At 35.9% G+C, this 17,733-nt stretch overlaps 1 pseudogene; it reads left to right on the forward strand.

Annotated features, from left to right (window-relative positions):
- Nucleotides 1-17,520, forward strand: part of LOC136309262 (nuclear receptor coactivator 4 pseudogene) — a 50,106-nt pseudogene extending 32,586 nt beyond the window's left edge.
- The last annotated feature ends 213 nt before the right edge of the window (nt 17,521-17,733 follow it).

The raw sequence follows: 17,733 nt of genomic DNA on the forward strand, positions 1-17,733 counted from the left end.
GTTCGTAAATTGAGTATCACTTACTCTAGTTGTCATTTTCTCTGTAGAAATGATCGGTAGGATGATCAGAGAGTTAAAAATGCGGGGCATAAGCCAGGGTAAGGAGGTTTCGAGAATACAGGGATGCTGCTATAGTCAGATATTAACAGAAGTCGATGAACATGAAGAAGGCTGGGAAAAGACTTATAAGTTGATTATCAAGTATTTGTTGTGAAACTTGCTCTGCAAGAAGTGAAATCATGACCCGATTCTGGGAAAAATACGAGTTACTTTCCCAAAAGCTTTGATAGCAAGAGGACAAGACAAAGTGACGTCTTGAGAGACTGTATGTATGAGAACAGGGCTTTTTCAGAAGAAAAAAATTAAGGACTTTAGTAAGCAGAGCACAAGGTAAGAAAAAAAGGGGAAAACACAGAAAATAGTTTGTTCTTTTACGGAGAGCATTTTCAAGAGAGAAAGAAAAAGTTAATGTCGAGTTCGGATAGATGAGTCAGCACTAAAAAAAATGGAAGCATTATTGTTGTTTTCCTCCTTCCTTTTAAACAGGAATAAAGAGTGAGATGCCAGAAATTAGAAGGGAGGCCCTTCAGTAGAGGACAGTCTACGAGACCATTTGAGATGGCCCTGGAAATATAGTCAGGTGGGAGAGGAGGAAATAGAAGGGAGGCCTTCAGTAGAGGACAGTCCACGAGACCATTTGAGATGGCCCTGGAAACATAGTCAGGTGGGAGGGGAGGATTTTCATCTGGGAGGACGGGAACACGTTAAAATATAAACAGATGGTTGAAGTATCTTTTCGGGGTGATGTAATACAGAATCAGGAAACAAATAGCGTTTCTGAGCAGTAGTGAGAGAAAAGCAGATCTGCAGCGAAATTTGCAACATTTTCCTCCTTTCTGCAGCAACGCTAAAGTGCCTACCATAGTGAAAGAGGGCTGGAAAAGCTACTCAGAACTGGGTTTACCGGAATACAGACAGCACGCATCAAACAGGTGACGTATTGTCCAGTATTGACGAGAATACCGCCAAGGAGGTACCTGTGTGGTCTCACAACCTAAATTGAGAAGGAAAGAGGAAGTCAGGCAGAGGTGAACGAGCCAGAAATATAAGAACAGTGAGTTCAAGGGATTAGACCGCACAATGAGAACAAATTTCAAGCTACTTGTTAATGAATAGGAAGGGTGGAAAGTGAGATAGTTCTGTCAGAGAGGAAAATTTCAAAGTTGTGAATCAATAATATTGATTGAGGACCCATAATGAGCAAAAGTATAAGCTTTTATTGATCTACCATGTTTGAGGAATGAGATATGCAAGTAAATGCACTGACTAGATGTTATTATTATATATATGTAAAAAAATCTATAGAACATATTTATACAAATAATTAAGTACATGGGATTTTGCCAGATGAACTATTATTTTATTCCCAATAGTCATGGAAATATCTGAAATGTTAGACATCCCAGTCCCAAATCAATTAGTGGTGTGTTTAAGTGGCATGAAGTAATGAGAATCTATATTTCTATGCCTTTCTTTCTTTATCTATTTATCCACCTATGTTTGTATATATCTCTTAACATATCTGTATCTGTAAAATCTCCCGGATATATTGCACAGACCTAGGAGTGTAGAAGCTGCTCTCACCCACCCCAGTCTCCCTTAACAGGGATGTTACACTTGGCTGTGAGGTTGTAAAAAGGAGCAATAAATTGCTTCTGTATTCTCTGAGTCATATATACCATATAAATCAATGCAAAGCAAAATGTACCTTTGGAAAACCAAGAGGTAGAAAAAGGTCTTGGAGGGCAACATTAATTGGAAGAAGAAAGAGAAGTAGTTTTCTTCCCATGTTAAGAGCTGAGTTGGTTTGCATGAAAAGTCAGTGAAATTCAATGTTCAGGACTCCTCTCTGCTTGTCTTTCAGCTGTTCCTATGGTATTTTGTACAGAACATTAATTTTCACAAAGTCAATAATATGTATAATTCAAACTTTACTGAATAAAAATACTCTATCTTAACTGATTCAGACAAACCTTCATGAGGAAGGTTACCGTTGGAGATAGGTAGCTTCTGCAATGAGGAATTGAAGTTAGTCTATCACAATCCATGATAACCAATCTGAATCGTGCCATTCAATTTGGCACTCAACATTAGGCGTAAAACGGGCAGGATAGTTAGCCGTGTTTAACAAGGAAAGGAGTGGCATTAACTGCTCGTTGTCTCTTTCAGTGGTTTCAGATACTCAGTTTTATTTTTTCCACATGGGTTGGGGTACCAATACATGTAATATTTATTGTTCCTACTGAACCACAGCGTAGGTGAATTGCCTAGCAGTCCGGGTTGTATTTTATGAGTCAACTTGGTTATAAGAAACTAAGTTGCAGGAAGGAAGCAAGCCTGAAATATAAAGGGAATATATTTCCCTTGTATGAAATTCTTCAGAAAGGAGCAGTCCAGGGCTGCTGAGTGGTTCTACCATTCTCAACACATGACTTCCAAGATTTCTGCAGTCACCGTGAAGGCTTTTAGGCACCATGAAGCGTAGGAGACAGACTAATAATGTAAAAACGGTTGACTTCTATATTATTTACAAGCAGACAATAAATCTATGAAAATTTACTAAAAGTATGTCATAAAGCCAATAGTTTATTAGCAGCTGAGTGTGTGCATATAAGATATTTTTTGTAGATTTGAAGAGTATAAAAGGGATGCATTACTATATGTAGAATCATATAGTCATATACTATTTTTATATTGCTTACAATTATTAAAAATTTTTCTATGTTTTTATCTACCCAAGAAGGTTTTGTGAGCCTAGCAGGGCAAGTATAATTGTTTCTATTTTATAGATGATCCCTAGATCAGAAAGTTTCCATGTCAGATGTTCAATCTTCAAACATACATTGAGAAACCACTAAATGTCAGGTGTGATTCCAGGTGCGCTAAGGATGAAAAGTTAAAAAAAAATGTTTGCTTTTAGGGATTTCCAGAGTAGCACAGAAAAAAAGGAAACATAAACAACTACTGTGATGGTATGGAAACTAAGATAGTAGTAGAATATAAGGTTAGGGCAAGTTGAAATGGTTTTAACACTCAACAGTGAATAAATACCTAGCTTATCTGAATTTTAACCTAATGCCCTTTGTATGAGAAATTGAGTAATTGAAATTCTGATGAATACTGTTATTGACACTTAGATAATGAAAGAACCTTAAGATGTTTTAGAACTATTCCAATAAGTGGGATTCTATTTGGACTTTACAAGACAGGTTAATGGTTAGATAAGTGCACGGGAGGACAAGAACCATTCTAAGAAAGGTGATTATAAAAAATACTTGTAAACCAGAGTTGGCAAGAAGTAGAGTATGTTGGAATAGAAGTGAGTTGACCAGTTAGGCAGAAACAGCATGTGGACTGGGAAACAGTAGAAAATAAAGCTGCAACATTAGAATGGCACAAAATTATGAGTGAACTATAATACCAGATAGGAGAGTTTGGTCTTCATACAGTTGCAGTGGGGTATAGGAATCTCTTGGGCAGAAGAGCGACATACAAATAGTAGTATTTCACAAAGATTATTGCAGTGAGAGGGTGAATTAGAGAAACAATGAATAAAGACAGGCTAATTAAAGAGCTGCTGAAGCATTTCAAGCATGAAGTAAAGAATGACTAGGCTTCAGTCTTAGTAACCAGAGTTGAGAAGACAAGGAGAATCAGAGTCATTGTAGAAAAACAATGACTGAACACAGTGACAGACTGCCTGTGTAGAATTTTGGAATGGAAAGTGTCAAAAATTAATTATCTTTTTGTACTTATTGTACTTTTTATCTCAGTGTTCTTCTTGTTAATTCTTTATAACCTGTCATTTAAGCAACAAGTAAGAATAATTTAAGGAAAAAAATGTGACTATTACTTTCTGAAAAGTATAATGAAATGGAAAATGTTAAAAGTACACTGCATATAGTAAGTGCTCAATAAATGTTCATAAAAATTTAATTTTAATATCACCAAATATATAAAGTAAATCTCTCTTTCAGAAATAAACTTTTAGATCTAGGGTTGTCCTACTTGAGCTACATGAAGGATGATGCCATGAACAAAATCAGCGGAGATTTTAAGTGCTTTAGGCAATGAAATGTCACCGGAGGCTGCTTCCTCAATTTAAGAAAAGAAATTGGCACAATCAGCTTAAGAGATGACATATTGAAATATAAATGAGAAGTTCCCCATTTAATTTATAACAGAGACAAAATACTGACTGAGCAAAGTATCTAAATATAGATTGGTAGTATTAGAGTTCATTTAGGAAAATCCCAAAATGAATCAATATGTTTAGTGACAAGAAAAAACATATTTTTTGTCCATTTTTAAAAATGTATGATAGTAGGTGAATTATTATTATGAATCAAGTATGAGTAAAAATAAAGACACTCCTATGTTATTTCATGGAATTAAAATTTTGAATGACAAGTTACTTTAGGAGCACAAATTTTCTAGTATTTTTCAGTCCAGGTCATTCTTACAGAGAATACAGGTAAATTTGTTGTAAAATGGCTTCAATTACCTCAATGAAGAGTGAAATTATAAAATTATTGCTTAAATTTTATCTATATACCATTTAGCTTACTGAGAACAATGAATAACTCAGTAAAATTTGATGTTTATAAATTTATGAAGGTATTTGTGAACAATTGAAAAAAACAACTAGAAAATCCAAACCAATCAGTGATAAAAAAAGTTTACTAATTTTATAAGGAAATTGGCACCTCTTTCACAGAACTTAGACAAAATTTTATTTACTATATTACATTCTAACCAAAACAATTGAAGTTGTTTTGAAATATATATATATATATAATTGCTTTGAAATGAATCTTTAATAAGCTAGTTAATTTAGAAAATTTCAGTTATATCATACATATAGAACCTGAAATTAACTAAGAAAAAGCATCAACAAAGAATCTATATCCCCAGGAACTCATAATGTTTTTTCATTTACAGGCTCAGTTGAGTAAGATTTTAATGTCACCCAGGTATTTGTTCCTCAATGTGTTCATAAGTCACTCTTTTGAGATTTATACTTGGAATCTACCTGATTTCATTTTCTTACAAGGGTAATTTGTTCATATCTCTTTTATAATACTAACATAGATATTCTGCTATGGATTGCTTTCCCCTGGAATGTATGAGAAACTCACTCAGTATTTGTTGAATAAGTACATTAAAGTTTGAATTGCCCCCTTCCTTTCCTGTCATGTTGACTAGAAAGTGGTCAGAATATCTACTTGAGTCTCTTTATATATTTCAGCCTCTTCACCGATATTAAGTGACATGCCTAAAGTTAGATCCATAATTTAGACTTTAAACTTATTTTTTATACATATGAAAAAGATTTTAAAAGCCAAAATTGATTTGAACCACAATCAGATTTGTCTTTGTTTTACTAAATTTAAAATGTTATTGAATCAAAAATAAAAATGAAAGAATAGTAATAACATATTAAAATTTTTTAATGTCATATATTTCCTAATATTAAATTAGAAAGTTTCACTAATCTATTTTTCTGTCATTTTCTTGGATGACTGTATTACTTAATAAACATATCCTTGTTAAATTGTGTGCTTTTTTATTATTATTTAGATTATTTGCTCATATTTTAAAATATTTTCTTTAAATAAAAATGCATACATGAATCATTTCAAGGTTAAATTTAGATGCATCTTTCAGTGGCTATTAATACTACTCCTTTGTTTTAAGATAAGCTAAATGTTTGCATTTTTTTAAATCTTTTTAAATTTTTTCTGGATTCAGAGTCCAGCATGCTAAAATCTTTAAAAAGTTTTTTTATTACAGTTTACTTTTTGATATTATTTTGTATTAATTTCAGGTATACTGCGTAGTGGTAAGACAATCATACTTTACAAAATGCTCCCCATACTGATCCTTTCAGTATAGATGTTCTGTCTTTATCAAGAATCAATACTTACTATCAGAACGAGAGCTTTTTTTTTTCTAGGTCTCATCTTTTGCCTGCCATTAAAAACAGTAATCTGTGGTCTTGTATATATAATAGATGTATTTTATATAAAGAGGAAATTGAACATTTAATTTCTATACTGAAAAATGGCTTCTTCAATAACATAAAAACACAAAAATATGCAATAAAATAATAAAACAGTCACCCTGAATGCATTCCCGGTGGTAATATCTATTTAAGATGATGTCAGGTGCTTTATTAATTCAGCTTCCTAATTCATAAAGCACTTCCTTTTCTTATAATTTCATTGTCTTCCATGGCCAATATAAGGAAGTGATATCTAACCTGGGTTTTAAGGTACACTCTTTTCTCATTCTGGTTTCCTTATATTTATTCTTGCATTCCGATTAGTATCTAAAACTCAATAAGAAACAAAAGAAATCTGCTGGTGATGAAATAACATTTCAAAAGCTCTAGATGTGAATTCCAGAGACATGTAATTTTAGATATGTGCATGACAATGAACTGTTGAGCTTTTTAATTTTTTTACATTAATTGGAGATAGACTTCTACCAAATTTCCCTACCCAGTTTATTAAAAATTTTATGTATTACAGAACTAAACAATTTATGATCACTTTCACCTTTAATCTTTATTATAATTATGTCAGAATTGCCTTATTATATATCATACGTGAAGAACGTATCATTCTCAGAAGGGTTATAATATGTATGCAAGGTGACAGAATTAGTGTGTCCTAGTTGGAATTTAAACCCAAGTTTTCTGATTAAAGTTATGTGATAGTAACAACACTATGTGCACTACCTGATACAGGTAACAATTTGTAATTTTTCTAAAGACTTTTCTCAAGGAGAAACATTTCACTTTCTAGATGAATAAGAGGTTACATCTTAATAACCTTCAAAACGTATCACTATTCCCTTAAAATAAGCCTGCAATTGTCAGGCTCCTGTTGGTTAATTTCTTTTGCTGGTAAGACTTGATCCCATTTTCATTGCTTTCCTGCTGGCAAAAGTCTGCTCGTGTCAAATCATATATATTATAGCACTTTTGATTTTTTTCTATAATTCATCTGTTTTTTTATAATAACTGTATGTGCCATGATAAAACTGAACTTGCAGAATAGAAAATGGATTTAAGAACAATGCAAGAAGACTCTTTTTCTATAATTAGAGTGGTCACACAGTAAAATAGTTTTTCTCTGAAAAAAAGTATTTATCACTCTACTGTAGCTGGTGTTGTATGACCACGTGTCAGAATGGCAGAGAAGAAATAGCACCCAGGGGCGGTGCGTGGGTTTATATTAGTGCTTCTCAAAAATTTCTAATCAAAAGAATGATCTGAGTTTATTTAAAGTTTTTCTTTTCCTTTGATCTTGGATATCTGCATATTAATTAGACCTCTAGGTAATTTTTATAATCTGGCATTTTTGGAAACACTGTTTTAGGTGGGCACAAATAAATCTTTCAACTCAGAGACAGCGGTCGGTTGCTTTAGGGCTTGGAATGTGTAGAGTGTGAGGTGTAAGTGGTTGTTTAACCTCCAGATCCTCGCCTGAGGGCTGAAAACGGCTAATGAAGTGCTAGAAGATATGTGAGAACATAAAGAAAGGAAGGAAAAGCTGGAGGCTAAAGAAAGAGGGTATTTAAGACCTGTAGGTTAGGTACTAATGTTAGAAAGCTCTGTCTAGGGCAGAGGAAGGATGAAATTAAATATGATTAAAATCCATAGAGAAATACAGACTGGGTTTCTGGGCATTTTTTTCCTTGTGGTTGGAATATTTGATTTTCGTAAATTTCCTAGAGAACTCAAGAGATAGTGGAAAGTGAAATAGGAAAACAAATACTAAATATTCAAATCTTTACAGTGTCTTGGCTAGATCTAAATCTAGTGTCTCTTTTCTTTCTCTTTTTTCATTTGAAAGTTATGCTGATATACATGTGTATTTCTCTTTGATCATAACTTTTTAAATAAAATTATAATATTAACAATTTAAATTATCAAAGAACAGTATTTATGTTAGAGATTCTAAGCAGACTTTAAAAATAACCATACATTCCAAGACTGACAAGATTCTTTTTCATTGTTGTTTTTTTTGGGGGGGGGGTGTTTTTTGTTTTTTGTTTTTTCTTGTGGGAGAGACAGAGAGAGTCAGAGAGAGGGACAGATAGGGACAGACAGTCAGGAAGGGAGAGAGATGAGAAACATCAATTCTTCATTGTGGTTCCTTAGTTGTTCATTGATTGCTTTCTCATATGTGCCTTGACTGCGGGCCTTCAGCAGACTGAGTGACCCCTTGCTCGAGCCAGTGACCTTGGGCTCCAGTTGGTGAGCCTTGCTCAAACCAGATGAGCTCGCACTTAAGCTGACGACCTCGGGGTCTCGAACCTGGGTCTTTCACAACCCAGTCCGATGCTCTATCCACTGTGCCACCGCCTGGTCAGGCCTGACAAGATTCTTTTTTTAAAAAATTTATTTATTAAATGTAATGCAGTGACATTGATAAATCAGGGTACATATGTTGAGAGAAAACATCTCTAGATTATTTTGACATTTGATTGTGCTGTATACCCCTCCCCCAAAGTTAAATTGTCTTCTGTCACCTTCTATCTGGTTTTCTTTGTGCCCCTCCCCTCCCCCAACCCCTCTCTCCTTCTTCACCCCCTCCCCCCTCCCCCCACCCCCCACCCCTGTTGCCATCACGTTCTTGTTCATGTCTCTGAGTCTCATTTTTATGCCTGACAAGATTCTTGATCCAAAATATAACTAGCTTCTTTGAATGGCTCTTAGATGACAACCATATAAAATAATAAGACAGTTGTGTCTTCATACAGCAAAGTATACCTAGATAACATTTCTATAAGACAAAAAAATTAAAATTTTTTTACTTAACTTTATTGTTTATGAACAATGTATCCCAACGCAATTGGTGTAGTGACACTGATACTAACTTTATAGTGAATTTCTCTCCTCAGATGACTCAATTTTATTGACAGATCAGTTATCTATATACTTATACTACCAACATGAACTGCAGTTTGCTCTGCATAAAGATAAAAGTGTTATAATAATTCATTTGTTTAATGTACTCAAAATACAGCTAGATACATTATGGTACATTATTACAAGAGAATAGTTTAGGGTTTTCATGAGAAGACTTTAGATTAATATAATTTTATTACATATATTTTATTATACAGTTTGACAGAATATTTGCTAGCACTCAGTCAAATAACAAAATAAATGCTTTGAAAATAGCATCTAATTCATTTATAATTTAAAGTATTTGAGTAATTTTTATGGAAAAATTATCTCAATCTAGTTTTAGAGTACTTTTAAAGTCTATTCTGTTTCTCCTCAAAAGAAAGATAATCATGTTGGCTCAGATACCACCTGGAAATTTTTCAGTTTTAGGTAACAATGCTGGAGGATTCACAATGAACATCCTGTCTGTAAGTCATCAGCTTCAGTCTCATCACATAGAACAGAGACTTGCTAGCGATTTTTGGTGAAATCTGAGCTGAGACCACATTTCTAAGGTATTCTGTTGTATCTCCACCCATACATATCGCTGCGGAAATTCCAAAGACAACCTTTTGTGTGATTTCTTTTATGCATTTATGTAATAAAAATAATAATGGAGTAGTTATTATGTGCTTTTTATTTTTATGTGTGTGTTTTATTGTGTGCAAGGTAGTAGGAATAAAAGGATAGTAGGAAATGATTATGACATGATTACTCTCTTCTTCTACCCAAGAGTTTTGTTTGTTTGTTTTCTGGGGGTTTTTTGTAACAGAGACAGAGAGAGACAGAGACACGGACAGACAGTCAGGAAGGGAGAGAGATGAGAAGCATCAATTCTTCATTGCGACACCTTAGTTGTTCATTGATTGCTTTCTCATATGTGTCTTGACCGTGGGGCTACAGCAGACTGAGTGACCCCTTGCTCAAGCCAGCAACCCTGGGCTCAAGCTGGTGAGTTTTGCTCAAACCAGATGAGCCTGCGCTCCAGCTGGCAACCTTGGGGTCTCGAACCTGGGTCCTCTGCATCCCAGTCCGACGCTCTATTCATTGTGCCACCGCCTGGTCAGGTTTCTACCCCACGTTTTTACCTCTGCAAATAGCTTTAAAACAGCCTAAAAATATTTCTAGTGGAGCTGGGTGCCTACAAATGTCTGTTCTCATCAGGAATTTTCTCCATTATGTAGAGTTGGCGGCTGGGCAGCAAATCAAAAGGAGGGGAATGTTGTCAACCTCACTTTTATTCTGTGTATATAGCAAACAGCTGCTCCCAGATGTTAAAACTTCCAATATCCCTGCTCCCTGGGCTTACTGAGATATATATTCCCCTTAGCACACATCACTAGCTGGGCAGGATGTGCCCAGGCTAGCAATTCCCTCTGCCCCGAGTGCAGGGCTGGCTCGCTGGCCTGGATTTGTTGAATTCAGTCTGTGTGATGAGCCATTGCTCGTAGGCCTCTTTCACTGAATAACCATCCACAGATGAATTTTATTCCCCAGTGCATGGTAAAGAAAGGCGCTTGGAAAACATGCGAGATAACTGAACTTCCCTTCAGTCTTTTTGCCAGCTCCTTGTACCCAAACCATTTCTGTTTCCACATTGCCCTTTGAAATGCTAACTCCACCGCTTCTTTGTCTTTATGGAGCACTGTGAAGTTTATGAAGGTCATCCAGGTGTTCTTTCATTGAGTAGGAAATAATACTTTGTAGTGTATTAGTTTAAGGCTTTATGTTGACTAGAGACAGGGTACAGATACAGCTAAACAAAAGAGTGAATATTTATGAAAGTAACAATTACTCTACATTTTTAAAGCATTTTAGTCTTGACCAGGTATAGTCATAAACAAGTTGTGAGTTTTATTTCATTTCACCTTTAACCCTAAGGAATAAGTGTCCTCATTATTTATAGGTGCAAATAGTGGGGCAAAATGTAAACTATGAGACTAGTAACCCAAGCACTAGTGCCAGAGATTGTATGATGATATCTTTTTCTCTTACAGGGTCACTCTACATCCCTTGGTAAATTTTCCAGTGTCTAATATTTGTGTGAAAGCAATAATACTGTGCAGAGAAATAGATGCAAAATATACCATGTGGGTGATTGCTTAATTCTAACACTAATGCTACGCTTGGCATTCAGATCTATAACAGTTTCAGTAAAGAAGGCTGACTTATTGAGAGGGGTTCATTGTAATCTACCTAAAACTACAAGAGACAAAATAATATCAAAATTGCTTCAAGGTGTATTACTACTAAAACATGTAGTCATTCAGATCATTTCTCACGGCAAAGATTATAAAACAGTAAAAGGGCATACACAGTTGACTTCTGAAAATATAAGATCGTACCATTTTTCTCCTATAAAATAAAGTAGATATAAACAATGTCCACTTGTTAAAAAAAGTTTTCTTATTATTTATCCTCAAGCTTCTTTGAAAACAATTAGATCCTTAATATTATTTGAAAGACGATCATCCAGCTTCTCAAACACAGGCGGTTGCAAACTAATTAATGCATTCTAGGTCAGTGGGTCTTTCTCTACATGTTTATTGTACATAATAATGTTCCTCTTGGGGAAATGTCATACAACATTCCACTGATTTATTGTTTTTCCATATACTGTTAATGCAAGGACTCTGTTTTTCTCATGGAAATTACGACACTTCAGAGCAGATAGAGTATTCTACTTGCCAGAAAGAAGGTCAGGGAAAAAGAGAGAATGTGAATATAACAGCTTCAAGTCAAGATTACATTCTGATGTATTTCCTTAGTTTGAATCAGAATGAATCAATATGAAGCAATTGTAATTAGTCATTAGAAAGCTAAACCTTAGAAGGCTGAACAGATGGGAAAACTAGAAAAGAAATGAAGTTATCTCCTATGAAAAGGCACACAAAACCATACAACTATTTTCTTCTCATTGATTTTCTTCCTCATTAAGATGTGTTCACTTACTCTATTTTGAAGATTCTGGCTAGAATCTTGAAATTAGAATGGTTTTCAATGATGTATTTTCATCATTAGTCTTATTCTGAGGTGGATTACAAATTGGCTTGGGGAACTCATTGTTCATGCTTTAATTAACCATCTCTGAATATGAATAACTCGTAGATCTCTTTAGCCCATGCTAGTATTAGAGATCCCAAGTTCTTCAGCAAATATTCACTCTGATAACACTATGGAGTATAGAGGGAAAAAATACAGGTTTTGCAAGAAAGAGAATAAGTAAATACTAAAGCAGAGTTTTAGAGGTTGGAATGAGATTAGTGTGTTTGTAGAAAAAACAATGACCTTATCAATCACTCAACTTACTGAAGTTATATTGAAAAGGAGCACCATTTATAAATATAAAGTATACACACATATTATATACATAATCTTTCTATTAAGTTCTCAATGCTTTAAAGATAAATATTGTATCCCTTTTGCATAGTAGATACCCAGTAAAAAATATGGCTGAACAAATGAATAAATACACACACATAATTTGAAAAGTCAAATAGGTCTAAAACAGGCCCAAGGCAGGCAAAGAAACTGGAATTATTATTATTTTTTTGACAAGAGACAGAGATGGACAAATAAGGACAGATTGGAAAGAAGAGAGATCAGAAGCATCAGTTCTTCATTGCGGCACCTTAGTTGTTCATTGAATACTTTCTTATATGTGCCTTGACTGGGAGGCTACAGCAGAGTGAATGATCCCTTGCTCAAGCTAGCGACCTTGGGCTTCAAGCCAGATACCTTTGAGCTCAAGCCAGTGACCATGGAGTCATGTCTATGATCCCACACTCAAGCCAGTGACCCTGTGCTCAAGCTGGTGAACCCGTACTCAAGCTGGATGAGCTCGCATTCAAGCCAGAGACCTTGAGGTTTCAAACCTGGGTCCTTTGCATCCTAGTCCAATGCTCTATCCACTGTACCACTGCCTGGTCACGCAGAAACTAAAATTTTATCTTAAAATAATAGGAATTATTTGAGAATTCATCTTAAAGTTCAACTGAATTCTCTCCATGTAGACATGAAAATAATCATTCATCTATTTAACCAATATTTACTAGACATCTACTCTGCATAAGGCATACATACTTTAAATATAAGGAGCTCAAACAGGGCCCACTAAAAATGTATTTATAACATAAGAGTAATACTAAAGACGTGAATAAGTAGAAAAGAATAACTGGACTTAACTTTTTTGTATTGAGGGTGGAAGAGAATGAAGTGTGATGATATTATTTAGCAAGATGAAAGAAGGATAGGAAGCCCACATAGAAGACACAACATAGAGTTATAGAGGCAAAAATTGGTGTCTTCAAAACTACAAAGAACTAGTTATTGCTTGCCATCAAGCAGACAGAAAGCAGATGAGATGTACCTATCTCATTTTGGGTAAACACAAAGCAGATCATGGAAACCTTTACACATGAGTGGAATTTAACTGCTTCTTGTAGTCTTTGTGAAGTTACTGAAAGGTTTAAAGAGGGGGAGAATCATGACAACTTGACTTGTAAAGAAATAGCTTTCAATTTTTGTAAAAGACAGAACAGAGAGGGACGCAACTAGAGAAGGGACAAGGATGATCTTAACTCAGGCACGATCTTTAGGCTCATTGGTCTTGCTACTCTTCCCACCACCACACACCCTTACTTCCCTGCCATCGCCCTCCACACACACTCCCCCCATACTTTTTTCTTAACTAACTCATACACATTCTTTTTTGTTGCTCAAACATTACTTTATTAATAAGGTCTACCCTGAACTACCCACTAAAAGTTTTAATCCTCTCTACATTTCTGATCTTCATTATCCTAAGCCATTTGTGTTAGTCTGTAGGCACATATCAGCTTCTGATAATTAAGGCATTATATTTATTGTTTGTTTTCTATCTTCTGCAATGAGAATATAAGCTCCATAAGGACAGGGGATAATTACTTTTTATGTTCTGTTGTTGAAAGTAAACCCAACTGTAGAAGAGTGCTTTGCATCTGGTAGGCACTTATTTAAATATTTGCTGAATAATGAAAGAGCTAAGATGGACGGCCAGACTTAAGAATTAGTGAGATCTGATGAATTATTGCAAATGGGGGCTAAGAGAAAGAACCAAGAATCACTCAATTTTCTAGCATGAGTGACTGAGTAGATTGTAATTTCACTAAAAGAGAAAGAATGCTGAAAGAAGAAGAAGTTTAGAAAAAAACAAACAAACAATGGGTTCTGGTTTGAATATATTGAATTTGAGATGCCTGTTTGCTGGTGACATGGCTACCTGGAAGCTCAGAGATGTGGCCTGGATTAGTCAAGGGAAGTTAGGAGTCATGCGCACGTAAGTGATTGCTAAGAAAGCAGATGCATGAAATCACCCTCAGGGAGTGGGCACCAGGGAAGCAATGAGCCAATAACAGACTCTAATAAATAATAACTAATAAAAATGTATGGTATCATAAATAGGAAATGGTGAAATATCATCTCTCTATATTATGATTTGTGAAATAATTAGAGGTGGTACAGTGATGTGGGACAATCCCAAGTGCGGAGGCAATTGTTCAGTTACCATAGTCATCACACAACTTCCCAAAGCATAAATGAGTGGGTCACCAATTATCCTGATGGATCTAAAAGACCACCCCTCTCCCTGGTCATCTTAGGCTGTAATTAGATTAAGCTTTGTAGTTTCTCCTGTTCTTCCAAGGCAGGTTTGGAAACACTATGATTCTTTATATTTGTCAGAAAGAACAGGATCTAAATTCTTAGACTGCATTTCTCATAAAATTATTTTGATTCCTAGTTAATTGGTATTCAATTGGTGGATATCCTTAAAATAACTGGCACTACGAGGCCACAGAGCAGGGTTCTGGAACATTACATACAAAGCTCCATTGTCTTTAAAATTATCTGGATTAATTTTATAAATCTGAAAAGGTTATATATGGGTTAAGATAAAAGTAAAGTGTATTTTTAATTTTACAAAAGACTTAAAAAACAATTTATACTTTATGTCTAATATTATTTTGTAATTGATATATGCTATATATATATGTGTGTGTGTGTGTCATATGAATGTTTTCTGAAAATCAAGAAACATAATAAACAATTTGATTATTTTCTCTTCCGGTTTCTTCTTCACTTTCAAAATATTATTATGGCATTTCACTAGACGTGGTTTTGAGAGGGTGAATCATTGGATTCCAAAATAAAAGATACATGAGAAATATTAGATTTGTGTTTATTTCTAAAGAAAGGACAATAGTCACTCAGAGCTGGAGGAGTACCATTTCAAATGATTAAATTCTGGCAGACTGGAGAGAACAGGTGCATTTTAATTAAATTATTTTCAGTAATCTGCCACAGTTTGTAGGCTCTTTCCTTAGTCTTTTCATGAAGATGAACAAATTTGGGGGGAAAAAAAAGTTCAGTTTGATATTCAATATTTTCTTATTTTAAAAAATAGAGACAGTGTTTTTGGCCCTTGGCTCATGTCAGGTGGTGTCTCTCCACCAAAGATCCCTTTGGATTGCTGGAGTTGAACTTGTAGCTGGAACAGTGAGCTGAATAAGAATCTCACAGAAACAGAATGGCTCCAGTGATAGAGAGCTCCTTCTGAGATGTCATGATGCACAGAGGGACTTGGAAGCTGCTTGGTGTGGAGTTCTCTTGGCTGAATAGTGAATTAATGTTAACTTGAAAGAGATCAAAGTCCAGTTTTACAGCTGTGTAAGCCATCATGTCACTTGGAATGCCTTCAAAGCCATGAGGTGGGGATGTATGATCAGGTAGATTTTATTTATGAGGTTAAAAAAGAAAAACTTCAGCAGCTGACCCGGAAGTTCTACTGGTTATTGGGCCAGTTCAAATGTCTTATTCATCAACTGGAGTGCACTCAAAACAAAGATCTAGCCAATGTGCGTGGAGAGTCTGGGCAGCTTGACCCTCAAACCTGAAGTTTTTACTGTCCTACTCCTTAAAATAGACATAACTGGTCTTCACTTAGGCCATCTCCATGTTTGGGTTCCTCAAGCCTATCCAAATCCCTGAGCACTTGATGGCTAGTTCATCAATATTGGGCCCTTCATAGAGAAAAGAAGCTATATCCCAATGTGGAGCAGAAGTCAGCATCAGCACCACAACTGTCCCCCTCGGTGAATGACTCCTTGGAAGCAAACCCACCAATGGTCATCAGGCTCCTTATACACCCAGCCCCAATCTCCAGGACTGGCTCACCCAATGGAGACCTTGGGAAATAGTCAGACTTCTGCCAGAGCCGGCAATGTTTTTAATAATATCTGGAGCAACCTAAAGGGCTGGGAAAACTGACTCCACAACAGGCAGCAACACATGCATGCCATGTTCATCGCAGCATAATTCACAGCAGCCAAGACATTGAATCAACCAAAATGCCTTTCGATAGAGGATTATATAAAGAAGATGTGGTACATATATACAATGCATTACTACTCAGCCATAAAAAATGATGACATATTGCCATTTTTGACAACAGGGATGGACCTTGAGAACATTATACTGAGTGAAATAAGTAAATCAGAAAAAGTATGATTTCACACATAGGTGAAGTGGTTATCAGGGAGGGTAATGTGAGGGAGGGATGGGGGAAGGAATTTAAAAAGGGACAAATATACAATGAGAGAAAATGAAGAAAATAAAAAAAGAAGTTCCTGAAAACCCAAGGCTAAAAGCTATTCTACCACAAATTTCTCTTCCACTGACGCTGCCAATGTTGAATACGTAGAGCTTCTTGATCAAGATGAGATGGATTTTTCTGATTGGGAGGGGCTTCCCAGGAATCCTCAAAGCTGGAGAAGCCTTGGAATGACACCTGTGAAACCAGTGAGATGTTGCTGTTCTTGTTCCAGGTGTCCCAGTAGTCCCATAGTGTGAAAGACTGGCTTGTCAAGCTTGATTCCTGTTCCGAGAGTTGGGGCAACAAGCCCAAAGGTGTGGAGTTGGAAAACTTGAGCAATCTGAAATGTCTGATTGATCACATGGATGCCCCTGTCCACTTCCAGCATGGTTATTGAGAATTGGCTTGTCCAGAGCCATCAGGACCCGTATAATGTAGAAGAGAGCAGCAAAGCCATTGAGTTCTGTACAAGCTGTACAGGGTGCGCATGTGATGAAGATTGTGAGAGGAAAGCCATGTGTCAATGGCTGCAGGAGGAAGAAGGAAAGAACAAAAATGGTAATAGGTCTGTGACTTCCAAACCTGAATCTCAGAAGCATTTGAATCCCTTGAATGTGTGACTCTGTCCTTCCAGAAAAGAGGCAACAGACCCACTTAAGACCCTAAAGGCATGGTTCCTTCTAGAATAGCTGATTCCTTCAAAGTGATAAGGAACAGCCCCTTGTCAAAGTGGCCCATCACATCCTAGGTCTTGTCAGGAAGGAATACAGGAAACTTCTGCCAGTTATCCTCTTGAGAAGGTAAGTGGCTACTTTGAAAGAAGGCGAAGGAAGTACAGTGTGTCCATAAAGTCATGGTGCACTTTTGACCAGTCACAGGAAAGCAACAAAAGATGATAGAAATGTGAAATCTGCACCAAATAAAAGGAAAACTCTCCCAGTTTCATACCTATTCAGTGCAGTTCGATGTGGGCTCACGCACAGAATTTTTAGGGCTCCTTAGGTAGCTATCCCGTATAGCCTCTACAGACTCGTCACTGACTGATGGCCTACCAGAACGGGGTTTCTCCACCAAACTGCCG

The sequence above is a fragment of the Saccopteryx bilineata genome, chromosome 6 (genome assembly GCF_036850765.1).
Source record: "Saccopteryx bilineata isolate mSacBil1 chromosome 6, mSacBil1_pri_phased_curated, whole genome shotgun sequence".
Taxonomy (NCBI): domain Eukaryota; kingdom Metazoa; phylum Chordata; class Mammalia; order Chiroptera; family Emballonuridae; genus Saccopteryx; species Saccopteryx bilineata.